The sequence below is a fragment of the Ziziphus jujuba genome, chromosome 4 (assembly GCF_031755915.1).
Source record: "Ziziphus jujuba cultivar Dongzao chromosome 4, ASM3175591v1".
Classification (NCBI taxonomy): Eukaryota; Viridiplantae; Streptophyta; class Magnoliopsida; order Rosales; family Rhamnaceae; genus Ziziphus; species Ziziphus jujuba.
The window spans coordinates 5306806-5325205 of record NC_083382.1 but is presented as its reverse complement, the minus strand read 5'-3'; the positions used below and the strand labels follow the sequence as shown (position 1 = coordinate 5325205).

The following is an 18400-nucleotide window of genomic DNA, read 5'->3' as shown; positions in this document are numbered from 1 at the left end:
CCCTCCACCAATAGGCTACTAAGATGGTAGAATTCTCTGATAAAGTATGGGCTGAATAAATTTTTTGAAGCTGTGTGGTCTCTATATATATATTTACACACACATAAAGATATTTGTCTAAAACGTCAATCATAGACAAAGCAAACATAATTGTTTATCCATATCTTAGTTAAAAAGTAGATCATTCCTTGAATATCTTACCGAACTTTGTGGTCATATATATAATTGCTAAAGTTTCACGAAACAGATTTCTGCAGTATAAATTGTTTATTAGATTCTTACAGTTTTGACCATTTTGATATGTAGCTCATTAACTTTCATCATTTCAGTATTAAGTTTTATAAAGTGCATGCATGAAACTGTTTTTCAGGAGAATACAGGCTTTGCTAATCTGGCAACGATTATTGAATGGGAATGACAGTAAACAGTGAGCAAAATGTGGTGGGTGCATGTGACCATATTAATTAGAAGGCAGTGAACAAGGTTTTGTGTCATTTTTCATTGTATTGTAAAAAATTAGAGCAATTTTTATTTTTATTTATTTATTTATTATTATTATTATTATTTTTTTTTTTGTGGTGGAGTTTTCTGTAAGATATATATTTCAAACCGTTTCTGATTTTATTTTTTATTTTTTATTTTTAGGAATTTAGAGGAAGAAACAAAAAGCAGAACTTATGTTCATACAGATAGTAGGACAAAAAATTGAATCAACAATATCTTAGTTAATTAAAAAATGTTTGAAGATGTCAATGATTTGTCTACATTTCTTACGGGTTCTGTTTGTTTCCCCAAATACTTTCAGAGAACAAAATAATATATATATATATATATATATATGATTTCTAGGTTTAAAGAAGAAAAAAAAATATGTGGTTTGTAACACCCCGTCCCGAATCGCACCGGAATCCGTGCACGTTGACCGAGGTTGACCGTTGACCGAAGGGGTCCAAAGTTGACTTTTTGACTCGGTGGGAATTTCGAGTTGACCAGGGTACTGTGGCGAAGTGCATGACGCCCTGAGTTCGTAGACTAGTAGCACGTCAAAAACGGAGCTACGGTTTGAAAGTTATGGGCAAAACAAGTTGAGGTTCAAACTGTCCAAAAGGTGCCGAGAGTTGACTTTTTCTTGAGATGTAATTTTGTGTTGACTCTTGTATGGTTGTAAAGTACTCGTCGATACGAGTTCATAGACTAGCGGCACGCTTAAATCGGACATTTGGTTAAAAAGTTATGGACGTTTGAAGTTTACCGGATACCGTATTATTTTAATGTTTTTGGGTCGGTGAACAGTGAAATGCCACGTGTCAGCTTCTGATTGGTCCACGTGGCATGAACAGTGTCACACAGGGGTTTTTATTTGTTAAAACACTCGGGGAAGAGAGAGAAAGAGAAAGAGGAGAGAGAAAGAGAGAGAGAGAGTCGCCGGCCGTCGGTAATTTTCAAACTTTCCGGCCGAGTTACTGTACACGCACCGGCCAGCCAGATTGCCCACCTCAGTTCCGGAAAAACCTCCAAATTTCACGGCGAACGGCCGCCGGACGCGCCCCGATCGGACGTCCGAAGTTCGACGGCGAGTTTTTCCCCTCCACCGCCGCCCACCGCGAATCGACCTTGTTCCGGCCGAGTTACTGTACATGCACCAGCTAGCCTTGATCCTCTCCTCAAGTCCGGCCGACCCACCAAAAATCACGGCCATCGGACCACCGACGCGCCAGGATCGGAGCGTTTTCCGGCGGGGGGTCGGAAATCTTCAAACGGTGATTTCTTCGCCGTCCAACCTCCGTTTTGCTCACCGCCGGTCCCGTTGGATTGCTCTCCTCAAGATCTACAAATATGCAAAATGTCACGACCAACGGCCACCGCACGAGCCGCCGGCGGTGATGGTTGCCGGTGACCGTGGCGGCTTGCTGGAAAATACTGTTCCGGCGAGTACCCGAAATTCCGGCCAGCTCCAGTCCGCTGTGTTCGACCTCCTGAACCTGAATCTGGCATCCGTTTCCGCCAATTCGTAACGGTTTGGGAGAATTGCGGAGCCGAAACCCGAAAAGCTTCCCGGCGAAATTCAAACCCCGTCGGGTACGATCATCAGAAATTGAGACCGAATCTGTGATCAGCATCACTCGAGCTTCGATTCGGTATATAACTCATAAATTCTAGATATCATTTGTGTTTTGACCCCCCGGGTACCGGGTATTATTTACCCGAATAAAATATTAATTTATTTGACTGCCTGTGAATTTTGTTCTAGGAGCACCGGTGAGTCGTAGAATTGATCCCGTAGTGGATCATGGGTTAATTGCGTGCTCCAGGTGAGTGACCCACTTTCAAATTAATTTTGGGAATTTATTTGGTGAATATATTATGTGCAATTTAAATATTTGAAATTTAATTTCTATGTGCCAAATATTTATTGGATTTATTGTGGAATTATTTATGAATTTATTGGATTTAAGAAAATGTGCATTCTACAAATTTATGCCATGTGAAATTATTTTATGGTTTTGCGAATTTTGAAATTGGTGTGGTTTTAATGGTAAATTGGGCACGATTTGACTTTCAAATATTTCAAGGAAAATATTTGGTTATGTTGGTGATTTCAATTTTTATAAAATATGCCCATGGAATATTATGAGATTTGATTATTATATTTCGAGAATTATTTATGCTTGGAAAAATGTGGATATTTGAATTGATGGATTTGGGAGTTGGTGGATTTGAAAATCATGGAATTTATGGTATTGATTATAAAGAAATTACGGAGAATCTCCGGGTTCATGCGGATGGACTATGCCCGCTATGTTTATGAAAAATGTGAAATTTGTTATATAATTTAAATATGTGGATTTTATGATTTTTAGATGCACCGTGCACGTACTGATGTTCTGTTTATATGTGATATGGTTAGTGTGCACACGGTTGTAATTAGCGCGCAGGTGGGTGTGATTAGCGCGCAGGTGATGTGATTAGCGCGCAGGTGGGTGTGAGTAGCGCGCGGTTGATATTATAAGGTTGTCCTGTGGTTGCCATCGTATGAGGGTAGGCCACCCCCCTTGGCCGGGACACCTGGTTAGCAGCGGCGCAGTGCGACGCCACGCGACCGTATGCCGGTTTCTCTCTATAACCTCCTATCTGGCGGTACCTTGGGACGCTGGGTACTGTTGGCGCCACTGGTATATAGTGGGTGCATCAACTGATTTTGGAACTGTGTTTTAAAAATAAAATGTTTTTGGAATTAAAATTAATTATTACTGTTTCTGGTATTTATTTGATGTCTTGGTTTTCGGGGAATATGAATAAAGGGTTTTGTGAAAATGTTTTAAAAGGGGAACTTTTCCAACTGAGAGAATTGTAAGGGTTTTGAGAGAAATTATTATTTTTCAATTAATTATTATTTATATACTTATTATTGTGATATTATATTGTATAGTAGATAGGGTCACTCACTGAGATGATTAGCATCTCACACTCTTAAATTCCGTTCCTCTAGGTACCAGGTTGTCGGTGTTCATCCAGAGCGGACTTGATCTTCATCGCTGTTTTACTTCGTGAAGTAACCTGTTCTTCTTTATTGCAGTTGTACTATTTCTTTCACTCTTGTTGTACTTATTTTGCACTGGATTACTGTATTTTTATTGAAGTCCTGAAATTTGTGGTACCAATTTGTAGTCTGTGGGAGGAATAAGGAGATGTTGTTAGAAGTGTGTTTTCAGTGCAGGTAATTTGTGGTAAGTAAATCCCTTAGGGGAGGTTCTGTCGGATTTTCCGTTGGAGGGTCCGGTAGGGTTTCCCTGGGATCAGGGTTTGTCTAGGGTTCCGGGAAAGGAATTCTGGACGGGTCCTGACATGGTTGATGAATGGAAAATGTTTAAAAGTTAAGCTCTTGTTTGGTTGATGAGTGGTTGGAGTTTTCCTCACAAGGGTTTTTCTCCATCCAGATTTTAATAAGGCCGGTGTTATAATATTTGTTCAAAAGTATCACTCCATTAAAGCATAACTTAGCATTTTATTATATTTAGTAGCATATTTTTAAAGATGTTACTAACATATAATTTAGTTACACATATTCGAAGTGTTACTAAATTATTTTTGCATATGGAAAGGATACTTGTCCTGAAAGATAAGGGTAACATTTTATTGAAATTGCACTAATGAATTATATATGTAAATTGAATTTTGAAAAAGGAGTAATATATCATAAAGAAAAAGCAATTGCATCCTATATTAAATGAATTTTTGGTGTGATTCATGCCATTTATGAATGACATAAATAATGTAAAAATAAATAAATGGCATTAAATATTTTATTAAGGATTTAATTAAAGTAATACATAAATAATATTCTTTAGTGTTTGTGATATTGTTTTAGTTGTGACACTAAATGTTTTGGCAGAATATATACTAATTAGCATTATTATTTAACTAACTAGTTAGGATATGTGTCTTGGTCAAAAAAAAAAGAAAACAAGAAAAAAAAAACCAAAAAAAAAAAAAATTGTAAGTTCGGATATATTTTTCAGACAAAATAATTAAAGTTTAGGATATGAATTTACGATAAACTTCACTTATTTTCTTTTTGTTTTTGTTTATTCATTTAACAATTTTTGTAGAATTTTGAATTTTATATAGTTTCTTTGAATGTTTTTTTTATCTTTTATTTTGTTTTTGGAGGACACAAAAATAAATGTTTTTTCTCTCCTCTTTTTCTTTTTTTTTTCTTTTTTTTTTTTCCAATTCTTTATTGCAACTGTTCCAGATATAAGAAAAAAACTTTTTTTTTTTTGGGTAAAATAGGAAAAATTTTGGTTGTGAAAACTATTTTGCTCTCTCTTGTATGTAGATAATTTTATTTATCATATATACATGAAAGGAGAACTTTGTAATAATTGGGTGAATATAAAACTGTTCTTAAATAAGGAGAGGGGGAAAAAAATAAAAAATAAAAAGTAAAAATCTGTGAACATCATTTGACCCACCCACCTGCCATATAAAGTTTCATTAAAAATTTGTTTTGCAAGGACAACTTTGTATTTATTTACCAAGAAAAAAAAAAGAAAAAAAAAGGACAACTTTGGGTGCTACACTTGCAGTACTGAATGTAACTGATATTGTCTTCAATGGATTTAACAAGCAGCCGACCACCACCACTGCCACCGCGAGCACAGACCTTAAAGGTCTGTGCGGTCACAGCATTCGTGTTCGGGTGCCCTCTTTATGGAGACCAAAGTTTCGCCAAAGTTTTCGCTCAACTCGAAAATCTCCATGTCTTGCAAGTTAGAAACTTGACCCTGTCCCCAATCTTCCACTGGACATTCTTAACATCAGATACGTTCATGTTGGAATAGAGTTGATGATTGACACCACCACATCGCCGATATTCTAAACTTAAAGGTTCATGATTTGAAGATCCATTTGCATGGAGTTGCAGGACCAAAGGTTGTTGATGGAAAAAATTTGTTGGTAGTTGATAGGGATATTGCATGGGTGAACAAAGGGTTTGATGAAGTAAAACATGAATACAAAATTTTTGCTAATTGGTGGGTTAAGGAAAAGAAATCCATGGTTCAAATGGATGATGGAAAGTGGGTGCTCAAGGACCGTGACACAGCTGAAGAAGATGATTATATATAATTAATTAATCCTCGTTTGCCCTTGATATTTGAACTACGTACTTCTCCTTGGTTGCGTCGTCGTCGTATGAATTATTAATATAAGCCACTGCAGGTTTGGGCTTAATCAAAGTGTGTCTCTCAATTTAGAATAAAATAAGTTGCGGCATTAAGCTTGACACTTAATTTGTTAAAACTTTATGTATTTGTGGTTTTGTAATATATTTTTCATAATGTTTGGCCTTCTGCTTTGAATTTTCTTTTGTAACTTAATGTGTGTGGCTGTTTCCCATCAAACTTTGTCTTCTCTCTATTTTAAAACTTTTTTATTCTAAGGTGGAACATTATTGCGTAATGCATTTTATTGGCTTTTATCGACTGTAAATTTTTAGTCCACAAGTACTTAATTATTAGTACAAGGGTTTAGTATGAAAAAAGTAAACTAGCTATATATATATATATATATATTCCTTATCGGCACTACAAATACAATTGGCAAAATTTATAAAGTAGCAAAAGAAGCTCCTTATGTCATATTTTAACAATGGTATATATCAAAACGGTATATTATTAGAGATATTCTTATGTTGTTTAAGATCAACATGAAGATTGTTGATTATACCTTTATTTTGAGAAGAAGACTTTACTAAGAGAAATAAATTTAATTTATTTGAGCATGTCTCTCTCTCTCTCTCTCTTTTGTCATTTTCTTTTCTTAGTGACTTAGGCAGTGAGGCTTGGCTCAAAAGTCAGCACTTAATTTTCCGATAGTAAATTTTATTCACTGGTATTAAAACAGGGACTCAGACGTCTGTTGACACAGTAAAGTATGAGCTCAAGAAGGAAGAAAAAAGCACCATTCAATAAAGCCCAAGTCACAGTAAGGTCTTGAAGGTTCTGGAAGGAATCTTAAAACATGGAAAATGTCAATCCAATTGTCAACATTTCTTATATAGTTCTGTTTATTTCCCCAGATACTTCAGAATATATATATATATATATATATATATATATATATATATATATATATATATGTATATGTTTTCTAGGTTTAAATAAATAAATAAAAGAAGTGGTCGATGAATGGAAAACGTTTAAAAATTACGCTCTTGTTTGGTTGATGATTGGTTGGAGCTTTCCCCGCACAGGGGTTTTCTCCATCTAAATTTTAATGAAGCTGGTAATTATAGCATTTGTTCAAAAGTGTCACTCCATTGACGGCATAACGTTGCGTATCATTAAATATATTTAGTAGCATTATTATTATTATTATTATTATTATTTTTAAGATGTTACTAAAATGTAATTTCGTTACACATTGTTTGAAGTGTCATTAAATTGATTCTTACATATGAAAAATAAAGGTAACATTTATTTAAATGTCACTAACAAATAATGTATATTAAATTTTGAAAAGGGAGTAATATATTATAAAGAAGAAGCACTTACATCCTATATTAAATGAATTTTTTATGTTTGCAAAATGATTCATGGGATTTATAAATGAAACTAAAAGGTATCAAGAAAAATTAATGATATTAAATATTTTATTAAGAAATTAATTAAAGTAATAAACAAATAATCTTTAGTGTTTGTGATATCATTTTAATTGTGACATTAGTTATGGGTGACGCCAAATATTTTGACAGAATATATACTATAATCATTATTATTTAACTAATTAGTTAGGATCTGTGTCTAGCAAGAAAAAAAAAAAATTTGTAAGTTTGGAGATATTTTTCAGACACAATAAGTAAGCTTAGGATACACACTAATTTACAAGTTTCTTTTTTGTTTTAATTGAATTATTTATTCATTTATTTATTTTTTGTTTGTATTGTTCTTGGAGGGTTTAAAACAGTGATTTTAAAATAAGATCATGTGAACCGAGTTTTCAAGGAATTTGGTCCAATACAAGTAATCATAACTGCGTTCCCAATACTTTCAAAAAAGCACCATCATCCTCTGCTTGGAGAACAAGAAATTGTTCACTCAACCCCAAGGAAACAGCCAATGGACTGTATTATCTGAAACGCCGTCCACAATCCCAATGCTTGCTGCTGAAGTGCAGTGACAACTGCTCAGATCATGAGCCGACAAAGTTGCAATCTGGAAGTGGGTACGTGCATGGTGCATAAATGCATAAATGATGTTTAAAAAAACATAAAAAGCATAAATCAGTTTTAGAGTTGAGAAATGCAGTCTAGAGTGTTTGGATACCCAAACAGAGAATCAGAGAGTGCCTATTGCTCCGCATAGCCTACTTGCTAGTTTTCTCAGTAGCTAACTAAATTAATCCATCAAAAATCCACTATTAAAAAAAAGAAAGTTCTCTCTCTCTCCAAGTAAGCAAACATCTCAAAAAGATCCAATAACAAAAGTAGCTACACACAATCAAAATAGATAAGTGTCCCTTCAGCGGGATCACCAATGGCAAAACTTTTATTTTCTCAAGCAATAATTCTGAGTTTGAATCTTGTTACTCTCGTATCAAAAAAAGTAAATAAAATAAAAATAGATAAGCAAATTTAATGAGATCGCTGCAGTTAGGTAATAGGGATAGAGCTGACATTTTTGTATGGCATTATAATTACAAGAACGGAAGCTATGTAGTGTTAAGAGTGGTTATTAAATTGCTCACTAACTTATCGGTGGTAGTTGGAGAGCAGGTTCAATTAGAGCAATGGCTCAGTTGTGGGCTGGTACAGAAATATTTGGAAGCTTGAAGTGCCGAATAAAATTAAAATGAAGAAGATTCACTCATAGTGGGGACTGTCCTGTGTGTAGGAAAGAAGAGGAATCTATAGTGCATATGTGGTGTGGAGAGATGTGGTACTTTTGCGCGGTCATTATGAAAGTTAATGAGGGCCTTTTTCCAAAAATGGAGAGTGAGAGGGATATAACTTTGTTGACTTATTTCTTATGGGCCGGGTTGTCATTAATCTTACAGATCATGAGAATAAGTTGTTAGCTGCAATGGCAAAAAAGTTTTTGTCAACCTCTATCTCTTCTAGCCACTGTAACTTTTAGCTATGAAGGAATCAAGCTATACTTTTTGGGCTTGATCTTTGCTGGTTTCAGCGTGTGGTGGAGAGACAGACTCGCTTCCAAGTTGTGCAGTTTGTTAACAAAGAAGGAAGATAATTGTGGCAATGGAAGGCAATTGCTGTCATCTTATACAGAGATCTATACAATATGCTCCACGAAGTTCAGATGTAGTTGCTCATAATTTAGCAAAATATGAAATGGTTGTGTCGTGTGGTTGGAAGATGGGCCATTTCGCTTATTAACCTTACCTAACAGGATTTTTATGACTCTTTTTAATTAATCTAGAATCAATCTTTTTTTCTTTAAAAAAATAATTTATAGTAAAATACTTTTGAGAAATACATGATATATATAATCGTGTAAGTGTAAAAACACGTTCTAGAAACATAAACATAGGGGAAGTCGTGTGAAACTTTAATCCGACAGATCTATGATAGCCAAAAAGGAAATATGGAATATTCCTCTAGCCTATATATAGGAGAGCCAAAGAGAGGGAAAGTAAGCAAAGCACTGAGAGAAACTCAAAAGAAAACTGCATTTTCATTGAGGTTAGACCAAAAAAACAAAAAACAAAAAGAGGGTGTAATAATGGAGAGCATAGCAAGTAAATGGAGGGTTCTAAGTGGTAAGAACAACTGGGACGGTCTCTTAGACCCTCTGGACTATGATCTTCCACGATACATCATTCATTATGGTGAAAAAGCGGAAGCTACCTCAGCAGCCTTCATCGGAGAGGTGAAATCCAAGAATGTTGGACTCCCTCGCTATCCAAAGGCAACTTTGTTCTCCAAGGTTGGTTTGGAGCTTGGAAATCCATTCAAATACGATGTTAGCAGATACATATATGCATCAACATCCGGACTAACTGAGAATCCTCCAAAGGGAATAGCGGGGAATTCAAACTGGTTGCGGTTTCTACTAACCAAGGAAGTGAGGTTTTAGGAAGGAGGGATATTTTGATTTCATGGAGGGGAACCTATCGAGATGTAGAGAAGATCATCGATAACATATTCAATTTAGTTAGAGCTCCCACTGTATTTGGATCAGACAGTGATGTGAGGATTCACCATGCTTGGTATTCATATTATACTACTGCTGAATCTGAATATGAATCTACCTCCAATTCAACTAGTTCCCAGACCAGGAATATATATATATATATATATTCTTTTATCCAGGAATAGACAACTTTTTTTTGTCCATGATCAACCTATAGATCATGGACCAAAACCATTATATATATATATATATATATATCACATTACATAAATATTTTATGCAATCTATTTCTATTTGAGTCTTCAATAACCCATTTATCAAACCAATGATATTACTAGGAGAGCACATTTTTAATCTACGGCAAAATAATATAATAATAATATAATATTACATCAAATGGTATCCAAAAAAAAGTTGGTGAACGTTCATTATCTGATATCTCTAGCACATTTATTTATTCCCACTCCTTTATTATGAAAAGATTTGCATTTTCTGAATTTAAAAATTCAAGGTTCAAGAGGCAATTAGCGAGTTGATAAAGCAATATAAGGAGGATTAAATCAGCATTACCGTGACAGGCCACAGCATGGGGGCTGCACTAGCAGTTTTGAATGCAACTGATATTGTCTTCAATGGATTCAACAAGTACTCCACCACCACAGCACACAAGGTCTATCCAGTGACAGCAATTGTGCTAGCATGTGCTCGTTTGGAAGACGAAGGTTTCACCAAGGTTTTCTCCCAACTCGAAAATCTTCACGTCTTGCGAGTTAGAAACTTGAAGGACATTGTCCCTGATCTTCCACCGGACATTCTTGGCAATAAATACTTCCATGTCGGAAAAGGGCTGATCATTGACACTACCACGTCGCCATAGTTGAAGGACAATATTATAAAGGTTCATGAGTTGGAGATCTATTTGCATGGAGTTGCACGACCAAAAGTGGTTGATAGAAAAAATGAGTTGGAAGTTGATAGGGATATTGCATGGGTGAACAAACAGACAGATGAAGTAAAGATGAATATACTATCGTTGCTAATTGGCGGGTTAAGGAAAATAAATCTATAGTTCAAATGCCTGATGGAAAGTGGGCGCTCAAGGACAGTGAAATAGCTGAAGAAGATGATTATATATAATTTAATATATAATCCCTTGCCCATCATGATTTGAACTACTTCTTCTGGGTCGTCGTATGAATAATAAAAGCCATTGCTATAGCTAGCTGGTTTGGGACTTAGATTGCCTGTCAGTTTAAAATAAAAATAAGTTTTAGCAATTAGTGCCACTTAATTTGCTAAAGCTTAGATGTATTTGTGGTTTAATTTGTTTATTTTCAATAAGCTTGGCTTCTGCTTATAGTAGCCAGGTTTCTATGTAAGTTATATGCATGGTGTGTTTTAAATAAAAATCTATCTTCTCTATTACAACTTTTATAAATTTTGTTTTTAAATTAAAGGCTCTTAACAACATTTATAGCAAGTTGTTAAACGTTTTTCCTTTTTTTTTTTTTGTTTTTGTTTTTTTTTTTTTGTTTTTGGGAGTACATAAAATAAGTAATAGACAACCACCAGATTTGGTATAAGTTGTTTTGTTTTGGAAGTAGAGATCAATTAGGTAACCGGAATGGATCGTTGCCATGCATGCAAATAATAAATCTAATACAATACTAAATTCCAAAAAGCTTAAATTAATAAAAAATATAAATAAAATAAAATAAATAATCCTATCGCTATTCACTCCTTGTTGAAAATGGCTCTTTGATTAAAATTAAGTCTAATTATTATTGATAACCCTTGTTAAATCATGTGACTCAAAGAAAAGGGTTGGGGTCATGAATAAATAAATCTTAATCCAAAACCATTATGTTGCAACAAAAACTCAACCCCTCCGTAGTTTATTAATTTGCAAGTAATTTGGCTATATGTATCTAGATTAAAAAGTATAATTTGAGATTGCACCCTCCACGTAACTAAATTTATATTTTTAATATTTATAACTCTATAAGTTATATGGTTATATGTACTTTAACAAATTTCCATGAGAGAGGGAGTAGAGAGCTATGGACAACAACATTGTTGTAAGTGGAAACACAGTAATGATGGTAATGGGACTTACGGTTCTGCTTCTCCCAATTGTAATCAAAGCAAGCAATCTTTCCCCCTCTCTTTTCCTTTCTAATTCAATATCTTCTTCTTTCTCTGAAATATGGATCATGATTTCAACCTTCCCAAATTTCTTGAATACTGAGACTTTTTATTTGTGTATGGGAAGGGTGGCTGAATAGTGTGGTCTAGAAGAAGCACGACATGGACCTCAAGTTTTAAAAAATTGCTTTCTCATGCTTGCAAAAGAGTGTCAAGAAGCTTATTTGACTTCCCTTTATCAATGCACTGGTGGTTGTACAAAGCACTTCACACACAAAAATTTTGAATCTGCAGGTTCAATACTCTACCATTACTCTCTTTATTTCTAGTCATATGTACTTAAATATTATCAAGTCAATATGATATATAATATGCCGATTGTATACTATTATAATAAATTTTGTGCACGTGGTAGGTGGAAGAAAGACCTTGAAAGAACCTAGAAAATTGACGTAAATACATTTCTCTTCAATTAAAATTTATATAATTTATTTTTAATATAACTCTTTAATTGAATGGCCATGGAATTTCATTTCAACAGATTTGGAGCAATGCAGGACTACACAGAAGTCTGTTACAGCGGTTGTGTGAGGAATTATTAGCATTTTTTTTTTCCTTTTTTAGAAGGTATTGTCACCTATACATCCTGTACAATACCAAACTTTGCACTTTCCACCCCAAATATATATATATATTTTTTTCTGGTATTTTGAACCCCAAACTCAACTTATCTTGCACCGTTGATCCTTCTTTCAGTTTCTGTTAAAAACATTAACAGATTCAGCATGCATGTCAGCATAAAGCAAGGGCATGTTATGCCTGTTTTGCTCATCCACTTTCAATTAGGAAATTACGGATTGCAATTAAGGTAATAATCTTTGCGTTTGACAGTGGAAGATCGAATCTTGTTCCTTGATAAAAGTGCCCACTACACAAAAGCCTGTTACAGCGGTTGTGTGAGGAATTGTTAGCATTTTTTTTCTGGTATTTTGCACCCCAAACTCAACTTATCTTGCACCGTTGATCCTTCTTTCAGTTTCTGTTAAAAACGTTAACAGATTCAGCATGCATGTCGGCAAAAAGCAAGGGCATGTTATGCCTGTTTTGCTCATCCACTTTCAATTAGGAAATTACGGATTACAATTAAGGTAATAATCTTTGCGTTTGACAGTGGAAGATCGAATCTTGCTCCTTGATAAAAGTGCCCACTACACAGAAGCCTGTTACAGCGGTTGTGTGAGGAATTGTTAGCATTTTTTTTCTGGTATTTTGCACCCCAAACTCAACTTATCTTTCACCGTTGATCCTCCTTTCAGTTTCTGTTAAAAACATTAACGGATTCAGCATGCATGTCAGCATAAAGCAAAGGCATGTTATGCCTGTTTTGCTCATCCACTTTCAATTAGGAAATTACGGATTGCAATTAAGGCAATAATCTTTGCGTTTGACAGTGGAAGATCGAATCTTGTTCCTTGATAAAAGTGCTTTTGTTGGTGGCCAACAGAATTCCACTTTCCAATCGTTGGACTACGTTTACCACAGCTTCTTAAAACGATTCCGATGAGTTTATTATTGAAGACGTAAGGAAGGAACCCAGAAGTTAAGGTTCTTGTTGGACACACTCTGTCCACCAACGGCTATGATGAACTCCAGTCCATTGTCAGGTGCCCACTTTCGGCCAAGAATTACTCCGTGCTCATCTATCTATGTCGGCGAGATGATGCTATAAATGAGGATTGGGTATCCCAGATTGACCAGACGGTGTTATTCATGGGACAAGGTGGTTTATTAATGAGTTTTAGATGGAGATACAGTCAATAGCTGTGTTTGCAAAAGGATTGAATCTCAAAGCCCACTATAATTCTGATCTAACCCAATTCAGCTGCCAATTTGGATTAGGAAATTTGATCAAAGAAGAAGAATTTGTTTCACAGCTGAAGCAGTAACTGCTAATCAGGAGGTTGTCAGGTGCCAGTTCCTGAAATAATACAATTTAGATAAAGAGAGATGGCAAGGTTGCTTTGGAATTTTTATTTTTATTTTTATTTTTTTATTTTTTTATTTTTTTTCCTTTTGTGCTTTTAAGATCCATACTTGTCTCTGAGAACTGAGAATTCCTCCTCTTTTGAGTTTTGGTTCTCTGTCTCTCTACTCCATGGAAGAAGTTGGTTTCTAGTAAGAAGAGTGGGAAAAGAGTTGTAAATTTCTTCATTCTTTTTATTTTATTTTTTACCAAAGATAAATTCATTGAAACATTAAGCTGGATTAGACGATTTTAAATGATGATTCAAAATAGATATAAAATTAAGTAGAAGGTAAAAATAGCCAGTACTTGAGGCTAATAAGCTTATATATATTTATAGGCTTATGTGTGAAATTCTTGGGGTTTTTCTTTTTTCTAGTTATCTAGCTTAGTAATGACATCGGTAAAAGGGGAAAAAGAGGAAGAAGAATCAAGAGAATAAGCTGAGAGATTTCTGATTTTGTGCTGATTGGTCTCAAGATGCAGAGTCACCAGCTTTGGCGATGAGGTTGAATGAGCGAATGCGAACCGTGTTAATTTACAGGAAAGGGTAAAAATGACATAAAATAGCTCTCGTGCAAACCACATGATGAATTGGTGAATATTTTTGGAAATTAAGGGAAGCACCAACGATGCAACATCAAGTTGAAATTGGGATGTAAACAGTTCGAAAAAATTGTTGGGGTGCAAAGTGTAAACTCTAAAACATCTTCAATTGGTTTTTTTCATTGGAACCCACGTGGTAAAAGATTTTAAAAAGTTGATCAATAAATAACGGCTGTTTAAATTTATTCTTCAATGATTTCTGTTTAAAATATAAAATAAAATGAATTATCATATTAAAAAAAAAAAGAAGAGAAAAGGGAGAAAAAAGTTATGAATTGTTGAAAAAAAATAGATTGAATTTATGACTTATACTATTTAATAAATCTTCCACAAATAGGTGATTTATTAGACAATTTCTATATACATATATTTTTTATTCACCTTATCATCTCAAATTAACACATTTTATGCACAGCACCATTGAAAAATATTTTTTAAAAAAATTGTATGTTTGTATGCTATGTAAAAATTTTCTTAGATAGATAAAATCATGGACATTCTATTAGATATGCCCTAATATAATATCTTTTTATCCATATATGTCCTAAACATCAATTTCACCTTCTCACGTTGCACGTGCAGTTGAGTTAATAGATATATATAATTTTTTTTTTTAAATTTTCTTCTTCTTTTTTACATTGGGATGAAAGAATTTGAGTTTAAGTAGTTATCTGAGAAAACTTTTGCCACTTTCTTGTCTCTGCGGCCAAGGTGTGAATAAATGTACCATTAAATGGAAATTTAATAATATTTTAGAAAAAATGCCTTAAAAAATAAAAATAGAGGGAAAATTCAATATGGTTGTATGGAAATTATTATTGTGATATTTTTGGATGATGGGATTGAAGAACTTGAATTTGGAATCATTTAATAAGCAAATAGTGGCTTTGTCAAAGATCAATAGTAACTTTATTATTAGAATATTCTTACAAAGATAAATAAGTTCTATATATATATATAGTTGAAAAGGCAGAAGTTGGCTACCTTGCAACCCCAAGTACTGGATACAGTCGTCTTGTTAAATCTATATTTATAGTTTCATAGTTATAATCAAGCTTCTGATTGAGATGACCGTAATATTTGAATTTTGACCTTTCGGTCAAAATTCAAATGCCTTCCCAACCCATTTATTAGTATGAAATAAATAGTTTCCATGCATATATAATATATTGTTTATTAAATTACATTTATCACCATTTTGATAGCTAAACTTTCATCATTTTACTATAAAGTTTTTTTTAGTGCATGAAAACTTTTTCAGAATGAAGGCAGGCTTTTCCAATCTTTCGGCCAGATATTGAATTAGAATAATTATTTAACGATGAGAAAAACTTGGCATGTTTGACCGAAATTAATCAACAAGGCAGTGACAAGGTTCTATGTCGTTTTTATCTTACTAGGAAAAAAACTTTGAGCAAATTTTCTTTTTTCTAGTATAATATCTTTCACAACCTTTATGATATTTTTTATTTTTATTTTTCCTATGAAGAATCTTGAGGAAGAAACCATATAGAGAAAGTGATGTTCTTAAAAATAATATATGCTTCAAAAAAATATTAAAAAATAATATTTTTCTTTAAAATATATTAAAAATAATATTTTCTTCAAAAATATATTAAAAATTTTTTTTTCTTCAAAACTATATTAAAGAATATTAATATTGATAAATTACATGAATTTATTCATTATTCAGGTAATCTTAAATTTTAAAATTCTTCAACAATATATAAAAGAATTTTGTAACCGAAAATTAAAACATAGCAAGAGGAACATAATGATTTTTACCTCTTAATAAGCTTATAATTATTATAATACATGAACTAAAAGTATATATGAAAATTAAATATATACTATACGAAGAGCAAAATACAATAAAAAAACATTACTTAATTTATTAACTGAATAGTAACTTAAGATTTTTCAAGCTTTGTTATATTCTAAAATCATAATTATTCCATATAAAAATATCCATGAAATAAAACATAATTTTATGGCCGATATTTAGTATTTATAATCAACACTTAAATTAAATTACAATCCCTCAATATGTTATGAACTACTATCGGAGATTTTTCAAACCGGGTGGAGGCACCCTTAGAATAGGGCTTTGATTCTTTTTTTTTTTTTTATTTTTTTAAAGAAAAAAGAAAAAAAGAAAAGAAAAAGAATAGTGTTTTGATTTAGTATAGAATTAAGTTCGCGGTTGAAGTGTATGATCCAAAGAAAGTAACCACCCTACCCCTTCTTAAAATATTAGGGCCTTCTAAATCTGGCAACCTTCAAAATTCTTACTGTTTGATTAAGAAATGTTTTTTTTGTTTTTTTTTAATCCATTTGAATTTTTGTTTCTCAGTTTTTTGTCAAATCCATCTATCTGTTTTGGTTGGATTTCAAAGATTGTTAACATGTTGAAGCGAAAAGAAAGTGAGAGAGTAGGAATTAGGAAATGATAAGAAGGGCTTCTGTTGAAGCAATTGATTTGGAGTACGTTGTTTGTGAAAAGAATAAGGATTAATTTCATTAATCATATAAAATCTCTGAGATTTACCTCTATTTTAAATTATATTACGAGGTTCCAATTATTTGAAAACTATCAACCAGTTATTTTTGGTCGAAAAGATTTTCTCATTTCTACATAACAGGGTAAATAGATATTAATAGTTTTAAGATTCAAAAATAACTTTAACGCATGCTTATTATAATTCAAACTCAAGGCACAAATAATTTATTACAAGTTTTATCTTGAATATCCTATTGAACTTTATGGTTATTGTGAAGTCAAAATTTGGCCGGTAAAAATTATATTGCTTACTAAATTCTTTCAGTTTTCTTGCTTTTTACCATTTTCATAGCTAAACTAGCTTATATCATCTTGGTACAAAGTTTTATCAAGTGCATGAAACTTTATCAGGAAAAGAGTTTTTGCCGAAAATAATGGTCATGTAGACAAAAAATAAATAATAATATTAATAAAATTAAAATTTGTTTAAAGTTCAGCCCTTGTAATTTGGTCATGTACTTAAAAAAAATTGTTTCTTATTATTATTATTGTTATTTGGATTAAGTAATTGTTTATTAATCATGGAAAAGACAACCCGTGGCCATTCGTTGTGGATGGGGGAGAGCCATATTGTGCCATGACGGGCCACGGCCCCCCGCCCAAGGGAAAAAGTTCAACATTTTATATATTTGTATTTGTATTTTTTTTGGTTTTTATGATTTCATCTTATGGGGCTTGGTCCCCATTAGACGCTATTTTGAAACTTTTTAAATTATTACTATTTATTTTATTAGGTCTTTATTATCTTTCCCTGTAGGTATATCCTAATTAATTTCTTAATTATAAAATATTATTTTAAATAGCTTGTAATTTTATAATTTTTTCAGCCTAATTTAAACAAACTATATTGACCAAATTGGCACTCTATATAATCTACAAAGAACAATTCAAAATTCATGAGGAAATTCTGTAACTTTATTTTATTGTTTTTGTTGGTTTCTTTTATTTTTGACACCAAAGTTAAAATATTTCAACATTTTACACTTTTGTTAAATATTCAACATTTTACACTTTTGTAATTTCGAATTAGCCCGTAACTTTTGTAGCATTTACACGTCTACAATTTTTGTTTGTTCGTTTCATTTTTGACACCAAAGTTCAAATATTTGAACATTTTACACTTTTGTTATATATTTCAACATTTTACACTTTTGTAGACGTGTTCTATTATTATTTTGATACTAAGGTGGATGTTTACTATAATGTGATCCATGTTTTTTTATCTTATTTTTGTATCTTCATTTCTATCCAACCAATAATTATTGTCATCTCATTTAAAAATAATAATTACAAACAAAAAATAAATACATAATAATTATATATGTATTACAACAAAAACAACATTTAACATGTTATTAATGTGGTTAGAAGCTCTTAACAACAAGCGTACAAGAACTATTGTTTTAAATT

General features: G+C 32.8%; 1 protein-coding gene and 1 pseudogene across 1 annotated transcript in view; one reads left to right on the top strand and one right to left on the bottom strand.

The window, feature by feature from the left end:
• LOC107405133 (E3 ubiquitin-protein ligase SINA-like 10) overlaps nt 1–18400 on the bottom strand; it is a 134291-nt gene that overhangs the window by 56308 nt on the left and 59583 nt on the right. The gene's annotated exons all lie outside the window — the stretch shown is intronic.
• Nucleotides 9246–10793, top strand: LOC107416240 (phospholipase A1-IIgamma-like; annotated as a pseudogene).